At 35.4% G+C, this 6,575-nt stretch overlaps 1 long non-coding RNA gene across 3 annotated transcripts in view; it reads right to left on the bottom strand.

The window, feature by feature from the left end:
* The window catches only part of LOC110446961, an 8,772-nt gene extending 3,469 nt beyond the window's left edge, over positions 1-5,303 (bottom strand). Inside the window, exons 1-3 of one of the 3 annotated variants that reach the window (XR_002462526.1) lie at positions 5,217-5,303; positions 2,667-2,755; positions 2,267-2,329 (exon numbers count right to left, since the gene is read on the bottom strand). This is a non-coding gene — a long non-coding RNA (uncharacterized LOC110446961). Of the gene's footprint in view, positions 1-2,266; positions 2,330-2,666; positions 2,856-5,216 lie in introns of those variants that run through there. The other 2 variants (XR_002462527.1, XR_002462525.1) reach the window with 2 other exon arrangements.
* Positions 5,304-6,575: the final 1,272 nt, after the last annotated feature.

Here is a 6,575-nt window from a genome sequence, read left to right as displayed (position 1 = left end):
AATTAAATTGTCTAAACGTCAGAGTGTTTTTTTGTTTTGCTTGTGCGATAATGACTTATCCCGTTACTTTCGGGACAATTCCTTAATATCGGCAGTCACGACTCAGCAGTCGATGAGTACACATGGGTTTAAGATCTCGGAACTGCTAACCAGGTTCGAGCGTGATTCACTTCCTATTTTTCCTAAGGAAATAGCCTAATGTCATTTATATCTATATATAGAACTATTTTTAGAAGGGATTTCCATGTAATTGCTTTATTGTAAAGTGACGTCAAAGTCGTATAAATGTAGGTCAATGTTTACATTAGAAACCATAACGAACTTCAGTCAGATACAATTCCTACTGCTAGAATTGAAAGAAATAAGGCTTATTGTTGAGTATCTCTATGTCAGATTTTTTTTTTAGGTCAGTATAATAGAGAAACTAAGATATATTGAAGTTTAAGTGCATATGTACAGAACAAGAGTGAGATACGTTGATATTTACTTGTATTAACCTTGCAAATGTCATGCTCGTACGGCTCCAGTACTCCTATGTATATAAATAAACATTATAGAACTGTTCATTTGGTGTTTGTTCACCGTCACTGAGTGGGTTCAAAGTAGTATCCAGATAAGAGTAGCCTTGACTACCAGAGGCTGAAGAGACCCGATTGACCAGGGGCTAAGAAGAGACCCTATTGAACAGGGGCTAAGAAGAGACCCTATTGAACAGGGGCTAAGAAAAGACCCATTTGACCAAATTATAGGCCTTGATAGAGATAGAATCGACCACGTTACACTTCCTACTTGTCATGGAAGTCACCTCACTCTGCACTTGCCAGGGAGGACAACATACTTTCCTATTGTCAAGAAAACAACACACTGCCCACTTATCACTATACACCAGAACATTTCGCCGCAGTTAAATATCGAAGGCGAATATAACACTGCACAAAAACGGATTATACCAGTAAAAGGCAAAAAATTGGCAGTGCAACAGTTATTGTATCAATCTCCCCACCTCCTATTCAAAGTTTTTTTTATATTCGTTCATAGAAATAAATCAAAGTGCCCATGGCACTGGATGCTAGGCGACATGAACTTTTACCAAAGATTTTATACTGAATCTATATATTTCTGTGGAATGAAATAACACAAAACTAGGCCCATCTCGCTCCTTTTACAAAAAAACATTATTTTATTTTACTTTTTACTTTATGACTGTATACATAATACCGCCAAAGTAATATCATACATAAACAATAGTAAAATGCAACTTCAAAGTCTTCTTATTCTGCACTTTGATTTGACTATGATATGGTTTTATCTGGCATGGTAACATGCTCAAATTGATACTCTTAACATTGATGGGAAATTTCTTGAATTATGCTGCAACATGATAATTTTTGGAAACTGCATCAGGTAAACACAGTCAAAGAAAGGAACTTTTAAATACAAATGAAATCACAATTGCTCCAATAAAGACAAACGATCATGTGTTGATGTATTCTGCTTTCATTTTCAAAATCACCAAACTAAAAGTAGTCATACTTTCTTGCCCCAGTCGAGCCCGGCTGGTGGGACATATCAAGTCGAGTTTTTACTTTAAGACGTCAAATGTAAGAAAATGAAGTGATCGATCGCGATAGCGTACGCAACTAGACCCAAGGCCGAAAATCGGCACTTCCACATGTTTTTTAAAGCGATATTTTCTTTCGATATATACCATACATACTTAGGAGATCTGCAAATATCAAGGTTTGTATTAAATCGAGCTGTGGGCAAATGACAATGATTCCGGAAACAAGTCATTAGTGCAACTAAACTGGAACTCCTTGAGTTTTTAAAATCCATACAGTAAACGGGTTTTATACAAGCACAAAAAAATCCAGAAAAACAGGTTTTCGGAAGACTTAGATTTCAATAACAATTATTGCAAAGCAAAAAATACAGTAAAAATACATAACTAGAAATGTCTATCGACAGAATTTTAAACCTCACACATGGGAAAAAGACAACGGAAAACCCTCTATTGGAATAGTTTTCAATGTAGACACGTGTTCATTATAAGGATTTAGATCATTTGATGACAACTTTTATAAACGTGTATCAAATTCAGTTTTATTTTCCAAATAATTTCTAAATTTTTGTAATAAATATGTCTTCAAATGAACGCCCTGTTTATTTAAAGACAATGCGATACTTCTGAAGAAATCGTCATGTAAACTTCATCGATATTGCTGATAACTGTTCTAAATCTATTTGGGTATTACAATGTACTTACCTGCTGTTAGCACCGAATGGAAGGATACGATTCCAAAGAAGAGGAAAGGCAGATGTAACATGGCTGTGTGAATAGAGAAATGAATGTGTTGAAACGTACATATTTTCGCTTAAATAGTTCACAGTTAAAGAAGTGAAGTCCATGAAAATAATAATTTGTAAATATTGTACATGACGGCTCTTGATTTAACTATAATCCTGTAACCCAGGCCAACAAATAACCATGAGCTTAGCATTCTTCTATAGCGGTTTATTATTTACAAAAACCTACAAATACATGATACACGACATGAACACTTATTACCATAACATACCTCACACACAATGACTGATTCAATGGTACGAGTTACATTTAACATTTAAATAAAAGCATGCATGTTTCTGCATTTACGCTAACTTACCTGGGAAAAAACGATGAACCGTGATGGAATAACGTTTGGTAGATCTGATACCGTCGAAGGCTGGTATTCGAACGATAGGTGGAATGTTTCTGCATGGAATAACAGGTTCTTAGCGTGAGCACACACTCACCCATTCACCAAATCAGTTAAGTTATCTTACACTCATATGTGTTATGCAACCTGTAGGTGTGGAAACTTACCTGTTCGGAGTTAGTCAACCCTGACTATTGTTTACCCAAATATAAAGGGCTACATATTCCCCTCCCTGATAAGATGACTTCTGGCATCTTTATTCTACCCATATATATTTACAATAAAATAGGAAAATGTATACAAAGTTATGGTAATTGATCTAGAAACTAGAACTGTAAGTCAAAGGCTAACCAATACCCCGCTCCTATATAAACCAGAACTGTAAGCTAAAGGTTTACTACCTATGCATAGTCTCCCACCAGTAATGATTTCTTTAATAAATGAGCTGTACACTTTCTAAAGAATATAAGTCATTAAAATATTTCCTGTACTCCCTCCAAATGCCAAAACATACTTGCAAACCAAATCTTGTAAGCCCAAATGAACGAGGTTTGCTGAAATGGTTCTAGTAGTTAAGGAAGAGATGTAAGGACAAACAGTTTTAAGAAAGGACCATAACTCCTAAAAAAAGGGTCGAAATAAAACAATACTATAATGCACGACATCAGGGGGTATTTACCATATATGTAAACTTTTATTGAAATCGACAGAGTAGTTGCAGACAAAGGTTCATAACTCATTTTTAAACATCAGGTAGAAATAATAGGCCGCATAGTGTTGGGGGAGTTGTATGGACAAGTATTTTTCAACAAAGGGCAATAACTCCGTATAAATATCATAATGAACAAAATAATGCCAGTTCCAGTTGTTTTACTTCGATGAGCATTTGTCCTTTTCAAATTAATCTTAACTTTGTTTTGGGAAAAGAGTGGTCAGACTGATAGCCTGCATCTATTGTTAAGTTTATTGCATTTGATAATAACTTTTCTGAGAAAATATCAAGCCTTGACTGTTTTGTTGGGTTTGACTTTTTGGCGTTTGTTCACCGTCACTGAGTGGGTTCAAAGTAGTATCCAGTTCAGAGTAGCCTTGATTACCAGAGGCTGAAGAGACCCGATTGACCAGTTTATCTTTTGTGGTTAGGGTGATACTCTCTTNTTTTGGGAAAAGAGTGGTCAGACTGATAGCCTGCATCTATTGTTAAATGTATTGCATTAGATAATAACTTTTCTGAGATTAGGAAAATATCAAGCCTTGATTGTTTTATTGGGTTTGATTTTTTGGCGTTTGTTCACCGTCACTAAGTGGGTTCAAAGTAGTATCCAGTTTAGAGTAGCCTTGATTACCAGAGGCTGAAGAGACCCGATTGACCAGGGGCTAAGAAGAGACCCGATTGAACAGAGGCTAAGAAGAGACCCGATTGACCAGGGGCTAAGAAGAGACCCGATTGAACAGGGGCTAAGAAGAGACCCGCTTGAACAGTTTATCTTTTGTGGTTATGGTGATACTCTCTATGAATGTCCACTAAATTATAACTTTCAATTATTTCTAGAACCTTATCCCTCGCTTTAGGATTATTTATATTTTTGTTACTACTATCATAGTCCAGATCAGGATTTATCACTAGATTAAAATCTCCACTAATGATCACTCATTACTAAAGCTGTCTATAGTATTAATCAATTTATTGTAAAAGTCAGGGTCACCAGAGTTTTGGCCATATAATGTTATCAATGTAATGTTTATGTTTTTAATTCAATGTCAATAGCTAAGAAGTTGCATGTCAAGTCTTTCCTTTCTATTTTTAACTTTAAATTCAAAATTACAGGTATTACTAAATAGAATAGCAACCACTCTGGCATTAGGTTTATAAGAACTGAAAAAAAAACTCTCTTAGGAAAGAAAACGTTACCCTTTTAATCTCCCAGTCCCTGACATTTAGCTGGTATTATAGTTAAGTCATCCATATTTTAAAAGTTTAATGTATTACAATGAGCAGAGTCTAAGAAGAAGTAAAAAAAAAAGTTCCAATCACCATCCAATGGAGGAAAAGAAGAAAGAAGAGAGATTTATAAAATACAGAAAATTTACATTTCTTGTTAGTTAAAGTACAGACTACTGCTCACAGTGTATAGCTATATGTAATCTGTTTAAAAATATATCTGTTACGTGGCTCTGCAGGCGTAGTACGAATTTAAACGAGCCATGTGACAGATGATTTAATAAGATTGCAGCTTATACATTGCCGCATTTACTAACCATCTCAAAATCAAGATGATTTTTTTATAAGTTATAGATTTATATATGACCAAAGTTGAAAATATATTCGCCCATCGATTAGAAATGTATACAGTTCTAGTGATAAGTATACACCTGAGCCGAGGCTACGTGGAAACAAGCTGCTGATGTCTAACTTGCAGTATATTAAAGTACAACTTCCAGATTCAATACCGTCCTATATTTCACTAGCTATCAATATACTGTATATATATATATGTGTAGTTGTTGCATACATACCCCGTGTGTGTCAAAATACGGCGAATGGTACAAGCTGAAGCTGTAACAAATTTCCGTGATTATTTTACTAGCATATGGGAAGTTCACGAAAAAACACCCGGAAGTAGTATACAATATTTTAGAAACGACTAAGTGACGGTTGTTCGGATTTTCACACTACATTATACGTCTTTTTAAATATGGATATTCCTGTGAACACCACAATTATTCATTTAATTGAATAGTATTATCAAGCACACGACGATCGATAAACTGGTGCAGTAAGTACATAGCAGTAGATAAGTTCTAACAATTAATTAACTGATAAATATCGTATGAAATAAAGCATGAAATCAACTCGCGTATCTGTACACACGCTGGACAAACATCGAAAAGTAAACCGAAAACGCACTCAAAGTGAAGAAACATTAAACACTTATTAGTATAATACATGTCCGACAAAAACACAGAGGGCGGTATACCAAGGACTCTATATTTGCCATTTAGAGCCCCTGGCGGCCGCATTGGCCTAGTGTCAACTACCGATCAGAGAATTCTCGCGATTCATTGGTCGTCCAATAAGGATGCATCCTCCAAGGGATGAATGACAACAAGTTTTCCTTCCGCGCTGTATAAATTGGTTAACTTTTGTCAGTTCCTCAAACACGGTAAATCCTGTCCCTTTTAGCTTTTTCCTGGCTTGTTAAATTTCATGCTTTTTCGGCCTGTGAGTTGATTTCACAATAATGTATCTCAGTTATCGTCCCAGTCGATGAACTATGTCGATGTCAGATTCGTCCAGGGGCACCTCAAGCTTTTCGTTTACAATTTCCCAGCAACAGCAACCGCAGCCGCACCATCACCACTCCTTCTTGGCAGACCCATCACGAATATAATACAACTTTGGTGTATAAAAAGTTAGGGATTTTCAAACACCTATGTACATGTAGCACTGTGTTACCACAAACATATAGGTGAGCAGTAGTCACCGTGGGTAACCGTATAGTTAAACCAAGAGCCAAATAAGGAAGGGGAGAAGACAACCAGTAATATAAGTCTTGAAAACAGAAATGTTATTTAAAAAAATATTCCTAAGAGATAACTTGATAATGGCTCTATTATTACAAAGCAAGATGATAATTAAGCTAAAACTAAGTATTTTTATGAAAATTTATATGATGGTAGAGAAAACATAGAAGATGTTAATATTGAAGTCTTTGTTAATTTTGAAAAAATATTCCAAAACTAAATGAAGTTAAATCTAAAACTTTAGAAGTTTTGATATCAGTTGAGGAACAGGCAAAAAATAAAAAATAAAAAATAAAAATAATAATAGAAATCAAGGCAATGAGCAGTGACAGTGCCCCCCCCCCCCCCCCC

This window comes from Mizuhopecten yessoensis, unplaced genomic scaffold, assembly GCF_002113885.1.
Source record: "Mizuhopecten yessoensis strain PY_sf001 unplaced genomic scaffold, ASM211388v2 scaffold3091, whole genome shotgun sequence".
In the NCBI taxonomy this organism is placed as follows: domain Eukaryota; kingdom Metazoa; phylum Mollusca; class Bivalvia; order Pectinida; family Pectinidae; genus Mizuhopecten; species Mizuhopecten yessoensis.
This window is presented reverse-complemented; position numbering and strand designations above follow the sequence as displayed.